At 34.9% G+C, this 21,917-nt stretch overlaps 1 protein-coding gene across 1 annotated transcript in view; it reads right to left on the reverse strand.

The window, feature by feature from the left end:
* Positions 1-21,917, reverse strand: part of NALF1 (NALCN channel auxiliary factor 1) — a 264,133-nt gene that overhangs the window by 215,065 nt on the left and 27,151 nt on the right. The gene's annotated exons all lie outside the window — the stretch shown is intronic.

Consider the following 21,917-nt stretch of genomic DNA (forward strand, 5'->3'; position numbering starts at 1 on the left):
ATGCAAAATTTGCCTGTGTGATTGCTCTGTCTACTATTCTATGTATTGTTTTTATGTATTCCTTGTGATCCAAAAGTGTTAACAGCACCAAATTATATTAGGTTACAAAATATGGAGAAAGCAGCTATAGCATACAGGTACGGATGCTTAATAAATATAGTAAATAAGCTAAAGTTGTGTTTACTACAATCATTCAATCACATGCAAACAATAATTTTTTTTTTATTTCACATGTTTAGGTAATAAAAGTTAACATAGCTTCACAATATTATGTTTTAAAATTAACATTATTATTAAAAAATAAATAAATATATATATATATATATATATATATATATATATATATATATATATATTTGTAAAATAACCTATATCCTCTGCAGAACTGCATACCCATTGTATTATTCAAATGATAATGTGCCTGTTGCTTTTAATTCTTAATGTAAGAACTGTGACTATGGAATGAACCCTCTTTATAAGTTCAGTTAATAAAGTCATTACCTGCAGCAATCAATATGTATATATAATTCAAAAAGTTTTACTTGTGTGCATAAAACTGTTTATAAATTTGTCATAAAATATAAAAAGAGGTTGCTGGAAGAATAGGCAGGTAGGAATAACCAAAAGCCGCTCTGCCAGCATTCTTCTCCAAGCCATTTATCTTAATTTGCAGAAAATGAAAAAGAAATGCACATCCCGCTCCAAAATGTTTCTGGCGCAAGTCTGGAGAATGACACACAATCTAAATAAAGCAAATTTTTTTAGGTTAAAGTAATGAAAGGTTAAACCCTGCCAAGATATTTCTGTTGTCTGTCTACCATTGATATAACTTCCCTTATCTTCTGGTCCTAGAGGCACAGCAGGAAGTAAATGGAAATCACCTAACTCGAGAATTCCCATTAGACAGGTATTTCTAAAACATTCTTTTTCTTATTCTAAGAACATGGATTTCCCGTAACTTTCATTTTTTGTGACATTGATCAGCAGTACAAGTAGAAGCAGAGAGGCTACTCTTCCCAAATGGGAAACAAGCAGTAATAAGAACTTCATAGGTCCAACCTGTTCCTACTCTATCCCAAACTAAAAAAAGTTTTGCAGTTTAGTTTATTACAGTTAATTACTAGACCATTGCACAGTTTATTTACTATAGGACCATTGCACATATCTTCTAATTTAAATTTTAAATGTTCTTTAATGAAAACTTTAATTAGCTGTAGTTTTTATAGATTAGTACAATAGAGCCTAGTAGTAGTTATAAAATTTTAATAAACAATGGATGAGGTGTTAAACCTCAGACCTGACAAATGCAAGTAGCTGCATCAACTTCTATGAGATTCCTATTCATCATCACTGAGCCTAATGTACATTGAGCTTATAGAAGTTCATGAAGCATCCCACATGGGCACACTGCTATGCTTAGCCTGGTTAATGCGAGCCAATGTCAAAAAACACATACACACAGCTAAATTAAAATTTCAGTATCACTCAAATGTACTCTAAGTAGGACAAGGCTTTATTTGTTTCTGTTTGGGGGCTGTAACCATCATATACTGTCTAGATGTACCTAGAATTTAAAAAGAAAAGGATGTATACTACTGGCAGGATCATAAAATGAAAATATATAGGAAAAAAGGCTTATAAGAAAACAAATGCAGCCGTCGCATTCAAATACTTGTAAACTTCAATATATAAACTTTTTGTCTTAAGCTTAGATATAGTTTAAAATAGGATATAAAACTTCTATATGTACTAAATGACTTGATTTTTATAATTGTGCGTTACCTAAACATTCAGTAGGTCACGGATTTACACTTTATATTATCAAGTTTCATTGGTTAGCTCCATAATTTTTTTTTGATGAATTTCATTTTAGACATTATAAAATTCGATTTCTGATCTGCTTAGTTTAGGCTGGAGTATCATTTAAACTTTTACTGATTATAAAGGATTACTGCACTTTGAATGTAATTTTTGGACCTTGCTCCAATTTATTAGGTTCCTACATTTTTAGGTATTTGCTGTCAATTATGCAAAAATACTGAAGTATTTCAATGTGTTATCAGCATATTTTTTGAACTAAAAGAACATATTGGAAAAAGGAAACAATGTCTGTAATGACAATATCACCCATGAGAAAATTATCATTATATGGAAAAGCCCTGATGTGTCCCATTCTTTTGTAAAATACAAGCAAATGTGATTTTCACCTTACACTGTACGGCTTACTCCTGGAACAAAACACTCAGCAGGTGATAATGATGCTGAAGTGCCCAAACTGACAAGAACAGGACTCTGATGACTTAAATTGCAATTCCCATTGTTTACATGAACAAGTAATGAAAAATTCTTAATAGCACTTTTCATGTTTTTTTTGGAAAGAAAATAGGACATTGGTGCAAAATTAACACAATGTATAAGTAACTTTATGTCTGAAAATATGCCATGAATTTGAAGACAGAGTGAAAATTGCCATGCATACCCCTGACCACTGTGCTGATGCTATACATTATGCTGTATGCTATATAATCCTGACCTAACTATTTGTTGTCTCAAATGTTGGTGGTTGGTAAGTATTCCCTAGTTCAGTGTTTCTCAACCTTTTAACCATGGGAGAACCCTTGAAATAAATTTCAGGTCTCAGGGAAATGCTACTATAAATACTTTATTAACAAACCAACAGTGGGAGGAATGCCTCTTACATTGCTGGCCAATGGCAAGAAAAATCATTGGGAGTCACTTTAACTGACCTGAGAGGCAAAGATTACTCACTGCTCAGGGAACCCCTAGAATTCCCCAGAGGAACCCAAGGTTTAGGAAATACTGGTTTAAGTGATTGCTGTTCTTTTTTTTTCAAATTATGCAAAAATGTGCTGCAAACAAATGATAGCAGATAGTCATTAACAAGTGAATGCTGTATAAAAAGGGTGCTATCATCAAAAAAGACCCCAAACTATCACCCAAAACACAGCCTCTCACTTTTAATAAAGTCATTGCTGCTAAAAAGGCAGTTCATAAATATAATCAGTTACAACAAAATGGAAAAATCATGGTTAACTTTGAACTGAAATGTCCAAAAAAACCTTTATTAAAAAAAAAAAAATGTAAAAAAAATGTAAATGTATGTAAAAAAAAAAAAAAAAAGAATGTATAACAATTTGAAAATCATTACAATCCCCTGACCAATAATACCAAATGACAATGCTTATCTATGTCAGGACACTAAAACGGTGTCTAAAAATGGATTAATAAAAATTTATATAAAAGGCAAAATACATTTTCAGAAATTCAATAATAAGTCTCATAATCCAAGTTCTGGAACAAATATGGCCCATGTGTTATACCGAAGGATCCAAGATTACTTAGGTGTCTTAGTAAAAAGAACTTGTTGTTGAATAGAAGCCACAGAAAACCACATGTTCTATTTTATAGGATCATGTGTTAGAAAAAAAAGGAGTTTACATACTTATTCTGCATTTTTGTCCTCAGTTAACCCCCCCCCTTTTTTTTCCGCATTTTTTCTAGCTAGTGAATATAGCCTGGGGTCTCCTGTTATTAGATTAGTTAGAAGTTAATAAAAAGCTTAGCATATTTTTGTGTAGAGATGTTTTGGTTGGTTGACTAAAAAAAATAAAATATTCAATTCATGTTCACTTTGTATATCCAAGCATGTGCTGATATAGTTTACATCATTCGATAATAAGTTTTAGTCAACATTGTCAGGCACGTTGACTTGGCATCATTTTTGATTCTACCCTCTCATTTACCCCCTATATTCAGAAAATTTCCAGGTCCTGTCACTTTCACCTGCACAACATCTCCAAAATCCCCCCTACCTGTCCCCTGAGACCACCAAACTCCTTGTACATGCTTTTATCATCTCTCGTCTGGACTACTGTAACCTCCTCCTCTCTGGTATTCCACTAACCCGTCTCTCTCTACAATCTGTTATGAATGCTGCAGCCAGACTCATCCATCCTTCCCATCTCTTCTACTGCATCTCTTTGTATTTCTTTCCATTGGCTTCCATTTCACCTGAGAATCAAATTCAAGCTCCTGTGCTTTGCCTTTAAATCTCTCCACAGTTCTTGTGATACTTCCCCCACCTCTTAGATTGTAAGCACTTTCGGAAAGTGTGTTCTCCTCCTCCTGTGTCACGGTCTGTCATTTTGTGTCACGGCAACCCCCATTTTATGTACAGGGCTGTGTAATATGTTGGCGCCATATAGATCCTGCTTATTATTATTATTATTATAATTAATAACAATAATAACATTTTCAATAAATCAGCCTGAGTTTCTACTGCTTAAGTATTATTTAGTAATACTATTTTTTTATAAGGTGCCAATCAATAAGAACTACATATGACAAATCAATATAATTACATAACAATGACACACGAGGAGAGGCCCAAAAGAAAAAGGTGAAGTGTAGTATACACTAGGTAGAGTAAATGGAATTGTGAAGGTTACCAGAAAAAGAGGAACAAGGACAGATATGTTTGAGTGTTAAAATGTGTTAAAGGTAGGTGCAAGTCCAACTGGATGGAGGGGAGAATCCCAAGGAGTGGAGGCAGTACTAGGAAAGTTTTGAAGCCCTGTGTGTGAAGAGTTAATGAATAAGTAAGTCATTACTCACTGGAAAAGGCCAATGGGGACAATTATTTACACATGAGGTGGGAAAAATCATTGGGACGGGGCAGTGGTAATATTTAATGTAGACTAGCTTGAATTTGATTTTGAAGTTAAATGGAAGCCAGTGTAGAGATCTGAAGTAAGGGGGAGCATTGAGATAAGTAAATGCAGCTTCATTCTTGGTGAGAGTCTAGTTAGTGGACTACTAGATAAGGGGGATGTTGTAGTAGTCATTAAAAGAGAATAAGATAATTTGTTGGTGTCTGGAGATAGGAAGGTATAGAAACACACAAACTTTTTGTAGGGATATATATAATACAATTACCGTTATTGCACTTTGCCATTTCAAACTTCAAGACTTACTGCAATCAGACTGATGTTAGGACAAATATTTTAATAGCCCATTATTCCCTTATTTTTAAAATACTATTTTCTACTATTTTGTACAATGATTTGGAAAATAGATATATTATACAGTAGCCATTTGATAGGCTACAGGTTATGTGTTATAATAAGGAATAGTGTAGAAAAGTGTTTGAGTTTTGTTAAGGTCAGTTAGAGGTTAGTTTGTGGATCACCTTCATTTTTCCATACACATTAAAGTGTAGCTGAACTTTCAGGGCAGTATCTTAATAACCAACTCTCGTCCCAATAAATCCCCATCACTCAACCCATGCACTTAACTGTCCTCAATCCATCAAGAACCGGGCTATGCACAGCCATTTGTCAAATCATGCCCACTGACATGGCACCACACTTTCCATTTAGTCCTATATACAGAATGTACTCTATCGAACCATGGAGAACAAACTTCATGAAGAGAACAGTGGAAAGTGCATGTGACTGAATAAGCAGCTACACTTTAATGTAAATGTGTTGGTTGGTTGATTTCTAATTTTATCCACTCGTATTTTACATTTTACAATGTCATAGTAAAAAGTATGGCATCCTTTTCTACTAAGAGTTATTGATAGTTTTGAATAGCATTGCATAGCCTTTTAGATGACAGAATCAAGTTTAAAACAATGATATATTTTGTTGCTGGCATTTCATGATATATAGATCTATATAAATTTAATTTATTAGTATAATTTTATTTGTTTGCATTTTCAGTTCAGCAATCCATTCAAGTTATTTGTTTTTATTCATTGTTGTTGATTATATAATAATGAAATAATACTTCAGAAAGAGTTATTTCTATACTTATGTTTACTAAATTGTGCTTGGCCATGCAAACACATTACAAAGGAAGAGGAGATTTTAATACAATAAGTTTAAAATGTCATATCCTATTTTATCTCTGACCTTCTCATATTTTACAGATAACCCCATGTCTGCGAGCTGTTATGGGTCTTGAAATGGCAGAGGGTTACAACATAACAAAGCTGCATATGACTGCAAGTAAGACCCATCTAACTTTAAACATATCTAATGTTATGCAATTATCAGCACACATCTATGAAAAGGTAATAAAACAATAATGATTACAATAACTATAGCACACAAATTTTCACCAACAGCACAAACAATTATTTACCATTTATTAAGCAGCTTGCTTTTATGAAGATTAGAGGTTGTTATACTGAAACCCAATTTTTTCTATAACAAACTGCATGATTTAATAAATATGTTTATGCTTTCTAGTATAGTAAATATTTTACACGTGTAGCATGTTCTTTTAAAGCGTACCTAAACTCAGAAATTTTATTTACATAAAAGGGTTCTCTGTGTAAAGTTCTCTATGTAAAGTAAACTTTCTGTTGTTTTTTTTTTTGTATTTTAAGTGCAACATCCTTTTTAAAATTAAACTGTTTTCAGTTTAGTTCCTTTTTAAACTTTCAGTGCCTTAATATAGGATCTCAACAGCAGATCCAATAATTCAATACATTGGATTTATTATTGAAACATTATTTTTTACACACGTGTTAAAACATACATTTTAAGACTGAAAATGACCTAAGTCCTAATATTCATCTTGGATTGAAATACACTTTATCCAATATATTTTAAGTAGTAAAACTGATAAAAATAAAGACTGTTACAGGGGGTATAGTGGTTAATGCTAGTTTTGTTTAGAAGTTGTCAGAACAAATAGGTTTTGGAAAGAAATAATAACACATTGCTTGGGTGGATGAATTTGTCTTTAGTTAAATCTGCTTTTGAATCTGTAATCATAACTTTGTAAAGCAGCTGTAAAATCTAATTTACCAAATTAACTACAATGGCTATTTACCTAAATTTAAAAAATAACTAACTAATCTAACTAATGTTCCTGAACTACTAATATAAGAAGTGGCTATTTGTATTATACTAATGAAACACTATACATTGGCATTGATATACTAAGCAAAAAGTTATTGACTAGATCAAATGCTAGCAAATTGGGTGAAGCTAAATTCACTTTGAATACCCCCCCCACACACAAAAAAAACAAAAACAGAAATTTGCCTCATTTCTTGCTCAGTAAAAATTCACTTTTCTAAGTGAACTGCTCTTATTTAAAATAAATCACAATACACTTGCAATATCTGACACAGTTTTGTGGTGAAATAATTTAAGTTTGGCAACCAGATCCGCAGGATTAAGCAAGGATTAGAAATAATGTTTTCTATTTTCGTAACCACATGCTAAAATAACTATTATTTTGTACCAAGTATCAAAAAGAAAGAATCACAGACAGTCTTTAACTATAAATAGTGATTTGTTGTTTTATGACAATAGCGACTTAATCACTTGCTACTTTTCTTAACAGTTCTCTACCTAATACAGCTACTATATCATGGCTTAAGGCTGGTAAACTACCATGCCAGTTGGTTTACCCAAGGAGCACCATGGCCAGTAAAAATCTAACCACATCCCTGATAGTTCAAGCCAAATGACATAATTTATTCTAATTCACATGGGCTAGACTATTCTAGAATGCCCAGTATAGAAGAGATGCTAATTACACTGCTTTAATTTAGATCTTTTAGTACTATGGTTTTGATTGTTCAAACTTCTTTGCACATTACTAACCAACAACAATACAAGAAGACTTTTGGACTTTGGCTCATGTTTCTATATTACAAACATACACATAGCTACAGACACTTTAACTAATTAAAGACAGACCTTAAAAATATACCACTGTGTACACAGGAGCCAAGAAAGGACTGTTTACTTAGGAAAATGAAAAACATAATCATAAAAAACATAAAAACTAAGCTTAAACTGAACTTAGTGAAAAACCAATGACTTGTTAGAAAAAAATCCATTTTTTTGTCCTTACGTGTGATTGTGTATTCAAAGTGAACACAAATTCACTTTATTTACTAACAATCGTTAGTGGACAAGGCCCTCTCCTCCTCCTGTATCATTGTTTGTATCTGTCTGTCATTTGCAACCCCTGTTTATTGTACAGCGCTGCGTAGTATGTTGGTGCTATAAAAATACTGTATAATAATAATAGTTTTGCAATGTAAACATATGCTTTGCTAAGTGAGCGACCCTCCCCCCCTCCTACAGTAAAAAAACCCAATGTATCCTTATGCACTGTGTAGACAATCTAAGCTACAGTGTTGCTGCTCTAACGGCAACTGTTTGACCTGAATCTAGGTGGTCGGTCTTCAATGTTGTAGAATTTTTTTTTCCTATCCCACCATTTCCCCACACTTTACTGAATACTGGATAATAAAAATATTTTTTCATAAAAGAAATAGAATTGTATAAAAAAAATTAAACAACACAAAACACAGCAGGCTTGTTAATTATTGAGGCACAGTAGTATTTTCAAACATTCTTTCTCTACCTCTAATGTCTTCTACCCACACTGAAAGAAATTAAACCACAGCCAAATATGTGGTTTTAATTCTGTCTACAACAGTATGACCCATTTTTATGTGAACTATTTTGAAAACTCTTCCCTATTAAATCAGAAAAGAGGGAGTAAAGAGAAGACCACTCAAGCAATGAGTCATGCTGACCACCCACTACAATTCGTGAGGCTGTGATGCACGTTAAATTGCTTTAGTTAAGAAAAAAATAATATCCATTACAGCACATTATACTTCCACAAGCTAAATGTCTTCTCGCATTTTTAACTTTTTTGTTATTTACTGACATAAAGGAACATATTATGTAAATAAGTCATCAATCTTTTTCCTAAACCAAGGAATATTTTTTGGTAATTTATTAATATTTGTAATAAATATCATACTGGTTTGAGTATTGATTTATATAAGTATATATAATCATAAAATTTGGAAATAAACACCCATCAAGTTTTCAATAACATAATTATAATAAAGTGCCAAAAACAAGTAAGGGACTGTATCAGTGTATTTAGCATGTTTGAAACCTAGCAAAAGAAACAAAAAATGGACAGAAAAGAAATAAAGACAATAAAAGTAGTATTATCTGAACTTCAAATATATATTTAACAGTAGTGCACTATGAGACATAGGGAAAATAATGACATCGTTTGATAGCAATAGGCCTGCCAAGGAATCAATTATAGAAATATCGTTCTCTAAACAGCAGTGACTTCACATTACATGGGCAATGAATGGCAAACCTGAAAATTCATGGGCAACAAATGGGCATTCATTTACAATATGTAGGCAACAAAAAGGCACTTATTAAAATGTTCAGGCAACAAACACAATAATTGTAATACATGAGCAACAAAGGGGCAATGCTTGCAATATGTGAGCATCAAATGGGTAATTTAGACAATATGTGGGTATAAATAGGAAATCATTACAATAAACAGGCAGCAAATGGGCAACTCTGATATTATACTAGCATTAAATAGTACATTGTAACAATATGAAGGTAAAAAATAGGCAAACACTAAAATATTTGTAAAAAAGAGAAAAGATAGTTTGCATAACTGTAAACATGTTTCAGATTTATTGTAATATGTTTGCCTGCACTAACATTGTTAGCTTTATAAATTATACCTAGTGTGGTTATAGAAGGCCTATGATCAAAATAAAACTACAAATCCAATAGTGGTATTTGGTAGTTAATATGTTAAACCATGCAAATATAGCTACTGATGCCTCAGAAGCTCTCACCTAGGGCTGCCATAAAGGTCCTGACAAGGCTGTCAGTGGGTGCTGCTCATTCTATGCAAATAGAATTTTGTATCAAAGTAGCATTCGTATACAATTTTGGAAACTTTCTGTAGCAACAAGAGTGCACTAACAGTTTAGGCAGTTGCATTAATAATACTGCTGTAAACTCTGTTGTGCTACTCCGATCAAAATTTTAATTTAAATGTTGTAACGCATATTTTTATTATAAAAATATATAATAAGGGGTACAACCTACCCACTGCACAGTCTAGTTTTTCAACCAGACAAGACTTTACCAAAATAATTGGTGTCACTTTCTTTTGTGTGTGTGTGTGCTACTGTAATCTTTTTATTGGTACTATTTGTTTTAATTTGGACATTTTATTAGGTTTTTTGTTACCTTTCACATAAATGCAATTCAAGATATTTCTCACAGGTAGCATTTAGATGAAGTCCTGCCGTACATTAATAAAAGTGATTAGTGGTGTGAAATAGAAGCCTTTATTCTTGTTTTATGTGTTAGTATTTCCTCCATTCTGAAATTATAATGGAATTATAGATGTATTAAATTATACTATATACTGTATACCATATATAAAAATATATAGGCCATGCTCGTATGTATAACTATAATGCAGATAAAACATACCTGTGTATGATTCAAGGTCCATACCCAAATGACCTTAGTCCATCCAAATGACAAGCAATAACTAAGTCACCTGCTTTATATAAGGGCTATGTCAGGACTTGTTAACGTTTTTTGATGAATGGTTTGAGAACCAGTGATTTAGACAGGTTTCCCCAGCAGACATCAGCCAGGGTTAACAGGATAACATGTCAAATCTGCTTCTCTTCTCAGCAGGATGAAATACAACTGGTAAGGTCAGATTTGGCTACTGCACCATCATGTGCTCATCTAATTATATTTTATACATAACAGAGAAATGGTTTTCATTCTAGCTCAAATGAAAAATACCAAGCATTATTAATTCCAACATAAGAAGCATTGGTAATAAGTTTTATCAAAATAAGAATAGACTTGATCTCTCTCCATTCATGATCGACTGCCCAGGAAACTGGTTTTTCTCCCTTCAATATGGTCCTGCTGTGCAGTGTGCTTTAATTTTGATAATTCAGTCAAAACAGTATTCAGTTGTAACTGTACTTTACTAAATGTGGGCTGATAATTTCCTTTACAGGAAATCACTCAGAGAGGTTTCTAAGGAGACGATGAAAGCACACCAGGCTAATACCAGGTTTTACATGACAGCAAATGCCATGCACCGAGCGAGCAAAATGGATTTTCAAGAGACAGGTGCAGTAAACATGAATGTTTAAAGGCTGGATTTGAAAACCACCAGTTTTAGTCTTTTAGCATCATATGTAATTCACTCAGATTGTTTAAAAGATGTTTGAATTAGAGCAAAGATTAGAACTCGAGTGTGTATTTAACAGCTTGCTTCTTACAAATCACTAAGGTAACGTAATTAGACAATTTGTTAGAAAATTTATCTGTGAATTTATTGAATACATTTTTTTCCTTTCATGACTCGACATCTTTCAAAGCAATTAAAATTTGTACCCCTTCTGTTTAGCCTTCACCCATAATTGCTTGTTTAAGTTAAAAAAGGACATGTTTGGCAAATGGTATTTATAAAATCATTACCTACTGTTTCTGTATAAAACAATGCTTTCCCATATAGTGTACCCCCAGCTTACTGACTACATTATAAGGACTCCTTATTATAAGGACTTATGTGTGGTTGTAACACACTGTAACATTATTGTTTTTTCAGGTGTAAGATCTGTATGACTAGGTTAGGGGGTATTTTGGGAAGAAAGTGTTAATAAATTTACAGTCTAGTTGTTATGATTGTTACAAGGTTTGGTACTTACCTGACAGCTGAGTAAATTTAGCGAGGGAGAGATCCCAAAGGGTCTTAAATTGGGTGGTCTTTCTCCTAGGGCAGGCACGTCCAAAGTCCCGCCCGGGGGCCAATTGTGGCTTGGGTTTAGCTTTCCACCGGCCTGCAGCTTCTGTCATAAAATCAATAATATGCGGCCCGCCAGCACTGTTGACCACAGTATAAAATACTACAAAAAAGCTATTTCATATTTCATTAGAGTTGATCAACTGCCTTGCAATTATCGGCCCGCTACTTGGTGGGCATAACCGGCAGGCCGGGGATGTGCACAGGGAATCCCCTATGTTATAGTGGGCGTGTGCTGTGTGGGACCCGCACAGACCACGCCCACTCTGATTTCAAGAACGTGAACATGAACTTTGCACTGACACCGGACTCCGTGCAAAGGGAATCCCTCATGTCTCTCTGGTGGGCGTGTGCTGTGCGGGACCTGCCCAGACCATGCCCACACTAACCCTGAGTTTGTGCTAAATGTTCCGCCCGCACACCATTTCACCTCACCAAATCTGGCCCTCTTTGCAAAAAGTTTGGACCCCCCTGTCCTAGGGTCACTCAGAGACTAGCTGCTAGTGGTAAATTTTTGGTACTTTTGGGGATTTGATTATGTCATAACAGCTTGGGGAGTGATAGAGTCTAAAAGAGATTTTTTTTTAGGAGAGTAAGTTGTGGTGGTGTTGCGGTGCTGTTGTAGGTATGGAGCACCTACCTATTCAGTTGATTTAATTTATTATAGAATGACTAACAAATGACCTACTGGCCCTGATTTTTTAAAGCTCTCCAAGGCTGGAGAGAATACACTTTCAGCGGTGAAGCTGGGTGATCCAGCAAACCTGGAATGGATCTGATCCATAATTCAAAGCATTTGCGAGCAAATTACATTGAAAAAATTCATTCCAGGTTTGCTGGATCACCCAGCTTCACTGGTGAAAGTGTTTTCTCTCCAGCCTTGGAGAGCTTTAATAAATCAGGCCCACAGTTTTTTTTATAATGGTATGTGTGGGTCCCAAAGACAGTGTAACATGGCTGTCACTCTAAAGTATGATAGGAAGATACAGCTTATTCTTGTGGCCAATTTTGAGGCTATCTGTGTAGCTTTCAAAGACCTTTTATACCTGGTTTAAAATTAGTGTTAGTTAATAAAGTTTTTGGTGCACGATCTGATGACTTACCAAAAAAAAAAAAAAATATGCTGCGGCCATTAAAATTCATACTAAGTGGGTGGCGTTTAGGTTTAGAAATTTGTTTTAAAGGCTTGACTGAATAATATGTCCACTATACCCCAGGCATGATTGGCAGTGTGTTGTGTTGCTGTACTGAACACCCAATGCACCTCAAAATACCCATGATTTACGATTTTAGATATGAAGTACCTGTTTGTTCCATACACTGAAAAAATAGGGTAATTTTTGCATTTTTTACTGCAGTGGTTCCCAAATAATGATGAGATAAAAGGAAAAAAAAAATTATTCTAATGCAGCTACCAGATCTAAGCACTGATAAAATTCATTTTTTGTTCCTTTACATTTAGATACACTTCAAGGTTCTTCAGAGTACATATAAACCAAATCACTAAAATATTTTATGATATATAAAAAATATTATATATAAAATATTATAATATAGCTTTTACATGTTAAAGGATTCGTGCTTTTTAAAGTGCATCCTTATACTCTTCCGTTGACCAAGCCAAACCAAGCATTTCTCCCCTTCACAGATAATGGGTATAGGTCCTCTGATTTTTGCCTCTAGCATGATTTTTTTCTTTATAATATTAAAAAATGAATAACAAACAGTGGGAGATGTGTGTACACCTACACACATTCTGGATTTTTTAAACAAGACCCTAGATTTTTTGCACGTCACTTTTTTGTCTCAGGCGACGATTATCTAGTGTGTGTATGTAGCCTAACACCGCCCTTAATTTGGAGTAATAAGCTTGGAAAATCCACTGCAACTGATTGATTATACCTCTGACACTGACTGTCCCAGGGGGTTCTGGTCAGGTCTCAAGGGGCCCGTTTATAGTTATTGATGGCCATATCAGATGTCCATCATCTTGTCTCTGCTGATAGTGATAAAGCAAATAGTATGTAAATGATGGGAGGATTGATACATACTGTGGCCACTGAATCTAAGTGATGTAACAAAATGACATAAACATTTGTACATAAACATGAATTCCTGCCTCTGTAATGATTGAATAGTAGCTGAAGGTGAAGTTTATAGATATCACTGTGCAGAAAAATGAATTTGTGACTCTGGGGCTTGACTCTGCACATCCCTAGAATGATTTGTGTAAAAATGTAGTCACAGATCAATATATAGAATAACACACATTTTTATCCTTCACTGAAATCAATACTGTAATAGCTGATAATATTTTTGGACACATACAAAGTATGAAAACTTTATTATGCAAGCAAATACCACAATATTTTTCAGTATGACTCGAGATGACTGCAATGCAGATGGCATTAAGTAAATTGCTTCTGCAAAACTATTTGTCTCTACTTAACAAGCTGCGACATGCTTGTTACATCTAGATTTTTAACAGGATAACAGAAACTGTTTTCCCATTTTCCACTGGTCTTTGATAGGTGAGAATAACCCCATGTCATAAAATGCTTCTATTACCCTTTGTTTTGAGCAACATATATAACAAAATTTAGAACATGAATATACACTCCATCAATGACAATATTCTCTACTGACAAGTAGTTGAATACTGGTAATGAGGACAGAAATAAGAATCATAAAACTGCAAACTAAAAACTAATGATGAATAGGCTTATTACGGATATATAGAGCTATGCATTCAAAGAATGATAATAAATGAAAAATGTATAATAAGATTTTACTTTCTTCACTTTTACAGTAGAAAGCAGGTTGATGCAAGTCAGTAGGGTCGTTTTCTTCTTATGTGTTTTATGTGTTTGGAGGCATTTCACTTCAAAGCATTTCAATCACCTATACACTGAAGTGTTCTCCATAGAGTTTACCCAACTGTAAAATAAGTCAAGCTGAACCCCTGGAGGTGTGCTAAGCCTTATGTGAATGGGTCTGTGTAGCTACTTAGACATGTATATACATGAACCCTGACTTGTTGCCACGTGCTTCCACACTTTGCACACTGTTCAAATTAAATACTAACACTACTTATAGGAGAAGGTTTAATTAAGTAGGTAAAAATTTCCAAGGAGATTTGACAAAACAATGACAAATTACTAGATGTAATTCATCATTCATAGGAGACAACTGAGAATTGTTTTCTGTATTGTAACTGCGACAGTCGGAAAAGGTCTCTGGGAAATCTCAAAGCCAATATTAATACATATAATAACAGGGAGAAACCTGCAATGATGAACAGAAGTGGAAATGTGAAGCCCACTAACAACATAGACAGAATAACTACATGCCACAGACATACAGCTTCCAACATTATTTCAACACCTGTGGTCTTTGACTATAATGTAGTTCCACCACCTCTTTTCCCCATCGGGTCACATACAGAAAAAAAGCCAATTTGATGCCCGATGGTAAAAACAAAAAAACAAAATGGGTGGAATTAGGTTTAAAAGCAAAGTTAGAACCTCAAAAGATCTCTCAAACCTCTCCTCCCTCACCCCGCCTTTTTTTTTTTTAAATACCTTGAACCTGCACATGTAAACCTCATCATTACATGGGCTACAGAAAATATACTGTATCCTTGGGAGCTAAGCGAAAATCCAGAGTCTCTGCTGATCTCTGTAACCATGATAAGTCACAGGCAGAGGGCCTTTTACTAAAAGGGAAGATGGGGACAATCTCTATAATGCTCTCACAGCTCAGCTCCTTCCGCTATTTCAATAAAAGGAGAAAGCAAAGCCACCCTGCTTATTTCTAGTGCTACACATGTTCTGATATTCTACATTATAGTGTGCAAACAGCCCTTCACACCACCCATGTATTGAAATCAGCATAACCCTATCTTCCATGTTATCACTGAACTCTGGACACCTAAAACTTGCTCCAAGACTCCTTTGCCCTGTAATAAGCTCATTTCCCAAATGGTTTATCAGCAACCTTTGTTATCTAATCTCCTCTGCTACTGCTTACATCATACTAAATAACAAAGCTCATCTCCTTTGTATTGTATCTCTGCACCCCCAGTTACTGCTTTGTGTTAGCATGGAGTATTAGTTTAGCAGAAGTAATGACAGCAAATGAGTGAACCTCGGCAAGAAAACAGGGTTTCTCAGATCACAACACTGCCTCTTACACACTGTAGAAGTACATAAGGTATTCCTTACGGGCTGCATTTGAAAATAAATGACTGATAGGGCAGAAAACAAATAACTGGAAGGGAAAGGTCAATAAGGGTGGAATAGATGATCCTGTTACACCATGAAACAGCAAATGATGTGGGCTCCAAGATTAATTTTACATCTTCTGATGCTTGTTGTATGAAAGACACAGTGTGCAAAGAAATGGAACCAATAACTTTCAGCATAGTAGAGGACCATCTACATGTGTGGAAAAAAGGTAAGGCTGCAGTTCAGTCTTAATCCTGTTTAGTCAGTTATTATAGATTCATGTGGATTCACTGCTATGATTTTCTCCTCTTTGCACATCCTTGTTTATTTTTGCATTTTCTTGGACATTCAATATCACAAAAAAGAGGAATGTATAAAAAAATGCATCAATGTACAGACAAGTACATTGAGACAACTCCAATAGAGGACCCTGCAGTTAAAGTGAAAAGCCTGCTTTAAAAATAACCTCCCCAAGATAGGGGGCATCAGAAAGACGGGGAAAGTTAGTTTTTCTTCTGACCATCATGCCTGGGTGAGGTGAATGTAGAATGTAGAGTACTCCAAATTTTGCTGGAAGATAATTCCAGAATTATGTTGTAGTGCCTGTTTGAGAGATTTGGAATGCTCACTACTTCCTGAGATCTCTACAGTAAGAGGATGACATTGCTTCTAACAGAATCTGAAGAAAAGGCGAGAATAAAGACCTTTTTCTGCCTACAGGTCTAATTATGGATTGTATGGATACTGTATTTTAACAAGGAGGGGTAACATTTAAATAGTGGACCTTGCAAAGGGTTTGCTTTAATTCTGACTGGTTGCTATAGTTAAACTCATATGACATGATTCATTGATGAATATTTACATCACTGCACATTCTCGTAATAATTTCCAAGGCTATGTTGGAACAAGTAATGAATTGTTTAAGAAACATTCATTGTCACACAGAAATCTATAGCAATTAGATTTGTTTACCTAGAATAATTGTTTGCCTGGCACCACACACTGAGGGTTCCCAAACCAATTTCAGTTTCTAAATCATACTACTGTGTTAAAGCCGCACACTCTGACTAAGGCATGCAAATAAGTGCAGCATCTGTGTCGCTTTCCTCTCTGGTTCTTTTCAGAGATCTCCCTACAGCTTTAGCCAGCCTCATTATGCAGCTTGGACAAGCAACACGCTCATGGACAGCTAAGGTCATCCTCTTGCTCTCCTCAGCATCTGTATGCTTGCAGACTTTGTATGGTAAATCTGGCCACAGACTGTTTCACAAGTCTTAATCAAACAGCTAACATTCATTAAATGCAAAAGAGATTTTTCAAGATATTAATTTTCTTCACGTTATTCATTATGCCGTACAAGTGTTCTACATTGTTTCTCATTTCTGTATTTTTTTACTGTTTAATTCATATAAGGTCTTTATTTAGTGCAGCTAAGAACTAGAAACCCCCATCAGCCTATTAAATCTCTTAGCCAAAACAGCCTCTTTACAATGCAGACTTTACCAGATTGTCAAGGCCATTCATGGGTTCCAATAGTGATAATGTATCTGCTTATGTAACAAAGGTCATTGATGTAAGCTGAAAACATTGTTACTAGCCCACAGATTGATGATACATTTTATTGTTCTGAAAATACATTAATGCATTCATTCACATGGGTTTATAAGTATGCCTGAAGAGATGTCACTTAATATACAACCCTCTGAGACTCTATGCAAGCACATTCAGGAATGGTCTCCATTCATGGGCTGTTATGCATACATACCAGTCCTGACTGTCACTGCACAAAGATTTCCTTTGTCCACTGAAGTGCAACATAGCTGTAATCTTCACTCTGTATATGTGGCAGTCTAATTAAAATGCATTGTTCTTACAATTTCCAATAAATTAAATTGAGCATCTGATGGTATCTTGTAGTCATGTGTTAAAAGATCATTTCCATTGCTTACTTGTCACCCTTACAGATAGCCAAAAAGGTCATGGGTGTCACATAAACTGACCTGCGAGGAACAATGTTTGGAAGAACACTAGGCTTCCATGAAACCCTGGTTAAGAATCCCTGTGATGTGCTGAAGTAGACTCCACAGTGTGACACTCCATCATCAATACAAGAAGTTAGAAAAAATTATTGCAATTTACAGAAATAAATTCTGTGATATTGTATAAGCTTTTTAAAATGATAGCAAATTGATTGCATCCTGTAATCAAAGCTAAAGGCAGGTCAAAGGAATATTAGAATGTATTTCTTGGACAGGCAGTGTAAAGTGTTTTACATTAAATTCTACTTGTGGTACTGCAGCAGGTTAAATATACATCACATATATTAACGAAAGTGTATAAAACTTGATGTTAATTTTCCCTTGTTATTCATTATGCCAGAAGTGCTCTGCATTGTTTTCCAGAGATTTTTTACTGTTTAAATTAGGTTTTTATTTAGTACAAAAAAGAACAACTAGACATTTGTATCTATTTACATGACTGCCTATACACTTATGTATGTGATGCATATTTAACTTGCATTTATGTCTTGTTAAATGTCCTGTTAAATTCATGTCTGAATTGCCAAAAGGGCTGGTTTGGCTAAGAGTTTGTTAGGTGGATGGGGGTTGCTAAGCCTTGTTTCATTATTATTATGAATGTTTTAGGAGCACAATACATCAATAACACCAGCCTACCTGGTTCACCATGCTTGGCACATGCACAAAAACCAAATGATGAGCATTATATGTCAAGGGCAAAAATTACTAAAAGTATACACAGATATGCTGTACAGGCTATAATGTTTTTTAAATATTTACAAATGCCAGGTATTTGGTGCTTTATACATTATTCTAATGTGCAACTGACCTGCGGTAAAAGACCACAGGTGTTACCACTCCTGGATGCACACTTTGCACAGCTGCAGCCTCCTGCTGCCTGTCAAATAAAGGACAATGAATGGACCTATTCAGTCCACTGTCCGTCCAATGTAAAGATGTATTTTTTTTTTTTTGCAAGCATTTTTGAGGAGTAGAACCACCAGGTCTGAGCAAGCTCTTAAGCCGCATACACACATGCAATTCTTGTCGTTGGAAAGGATCTTTCACGATCCTTTCCAACGATAAGAACCGCAGGATGCATGAACGAGTGCTGTACATACAGCACCGTTCTGCTCTATGGAGAGGGTGCCGCTCCGTCGCTCTCCCCCTTCCCTTGCATTAGGATCGCTCATCATTCATCGTCCGTGGATCCGCCAGGACCGATCCAAGGAGGATGAACGACCTGGGCTGTACACACGCCAGATTCTCGCCTGATACCTGGCCGATGCCGATTATCGGGCGAGAAAAAATTGATGTGTGTACGCAGCTTAAGTCAAAATGAATAGAACACCCTTTAAAATCAAATGAAAAAAAATCATAGCAAGTAAAATTTTCAAGGTTCAAAACCTTGGTAATTGGTAAAGATAATAATCCTAGTTTACAACTCAGTGAGCTCTATTTATAAAACATGAAATAAGACATTCTTTTAAACATCCCCTTCTGGGAATCTTCCAGGCCCACATGTTTCAATAACAGTAATTGATTCCCACCAGGAAATGTTTGAGGGAACGTCCAATTCCCTGGTTTATAAATGGAGTCAAAACTTTGTTACAAATACTTACACGTACAAATTTGAAATATGGAGCCTTTTGCTGCCATTGTATATCTCAAAAAATCTCCCAAACCAAAATAACCAAGAATTTAGCGGGCTAGGAAAGGGATATACTGTAATTATCTAAAATAAGATAATTACAATTAATATTTGCATTATATGCTAAACAATTTGTACATTACTATTGTGTGGATCACTTTGTTTAAGGTGGTTACATTCCATTTTAATTATGTATATTATCATTTCTAAGCAAATAAAAAAGATAAGATATTTGATATTAGATCTACACTTACTAACGATTACACCTTCTAACATTTAATTAATGAGGCTTTAATTTTATTTTAATTTTCTGTACAATTGTATGTTTGATGTGAACAGAGGTCAAAACTGTTATACAAGCATTATCTGCAGATTTTGTTTCAGAGGTTTTGTAGCAAAAAGAGATATGAAGCTTTTTCATGAACATGGACAGTTGTTAAAAAATTGTAGGCTAGGAATATCCCTAATAATAAATAATTTACTAGGGAAGAATATGCAGCCCTCAGCATTATCTTTTACATAAAAATGTAGCAGGAATACGATATGCTTAAAATAAATTCAATTTAGATAGAACTGATACAGTTTAAATGTATAATGCAGGGAAAAAGAATAAGCAAATATCCAATCACAAATATAAAAAACAAAATAAACAGGATTATGATTTCTGAAAATTAAAATGCAAATCTGACTCATTTTATTATTTATTTTTTATATGGTCAATGCAGACTGTTGTTTAAACATTACTGGATCCGCTTTTCACTAAAGATTTTATATGCTTTAGTAAACATTTTACATTTATGTTATGGATCGCTTTTTAAGTATAATGCCAGCCAAAAATTAAAATAACTTTGTGGGGTCTGGGCTCATACAACTGCACCTAATGCATTAAATTGAAGGTAACTATGGTGCATTTTAAACTATTCTGTAAACAAATTGACACAGCAGGGAAAGAATCAATATGTTTTTATCATGTTACGTATTCTCTATATTACACAAATATTGACCATCATTGGCAGAGAATACTCTCATTTCTGCATTTATTATAAAAAGTGATAATTAAACATACCACCTTTTGTGGCAAAATACCAAAATGCCTATGGAGAACCCCTGCATGGGAAATCTTTAACAATTATATTTCTATTTTGCAAACGCTTGATAAGAACAAAATTGTCAAACATAGATTTCCCACTGTGCAGTACAACAATAAAGATGGTCTTTGAGGGATTACAGACCCGCAAATAAACCTGTGAGGTTTTTATTGCTGTCCGTAACCCTACTTTTTATACCAGTATCAGGAATAACTTGTCCCATCAGGGCTGGAAGAGACAGCAACAAAAACCTGAAAGAATTTCCACCTATTCCCAATAACAGTGAAAACTTTTTGTTGCCTCTGTTCCCATTGGAGTGATTACCTATCTCTTACTAAAACCGAGACCCCTTGTCACAGAGAGAGAAAGTAAAGGAAAATTTCCCCAATGGCAGACAAACACCAATAATACCAGGGCATATAACCATGGGACCATCAGCCAAAATATATGAGCTTAGATGTTGTGGGTAGGGGAGGTGAACACATTTTTTCCCTACTTAAGACCCAATTCCCAAGATGACAGGTGGCGTGCTATTCTCTGTGCTCTTCACATTGCGCAGTACACAAGGACTTAGACACTGCATGGAGAGCAATGTCTGATGTTCCCATGTATGGTGCTGCATTGCCTTTTGTCAAATCATGGCTGAGTGCATTTCTGATTGCTTTTGTATGCTGCCCCATTCACTGTAATGAATAAGTTAGCCATCACAATGGACGGCCATGCAGGTGGCTGTCCTTTGCCATGTACTGCAGTATATTACACAACAACAAACTTTCTTATAGTTAGGACAAGGCCTAACTTTCACTGCCTTCTGTGACTTTTTCCATACAGGGTGCTATTTCTACTTTCAGTATCCAGTAGCAGGGTGATGCTTAGAACATGTAAGTGAAAGCTATACTACAGGAGACTAAGATCAGCGTTCGCTACCCTGAAAGTCAGGGCTTATATCATGGGTCAATGTGTATATTGCAACAAGAAGGACAAAAATACAAATCCTTAAAACATATTCTTTCACATATGTATTGTATTTGTGTATTTAGCTATTTTCCTGGAGCTCAGCATTACAAGCCAAGAAGCACCATTGTTGGACATTGCGGAGGACATCTCTGACCCTGTAGACAGGTTCTTTCCAATCATTGCTTTACCTAAAATGAAATAAACTTACAGGTTCAGGTACAGGTTGTGACTTAAGGTTTTGAATTGCAATTTACAATTGTGATATTTACCCAAGAAACTAATATAACCCCTAGCAATT

The sequence above is a fragment of the Pyxicephalus adspersus genome, chromosome 1 (assembly GCF_032062135.1).
Source record: "Pyxicephalus adspersus chromosome 1, UCB_Pads_2.0, whole genome shotgun sequence".
In the NCBI taxonomy this organism is placed as follows: domain Eukaryota; kingdom Metazoa; phylum Chordata; class Amphibia; order Anura; family Pyxicephalidae; genus Pyxicephalus; species Pyxicephalus adspersus.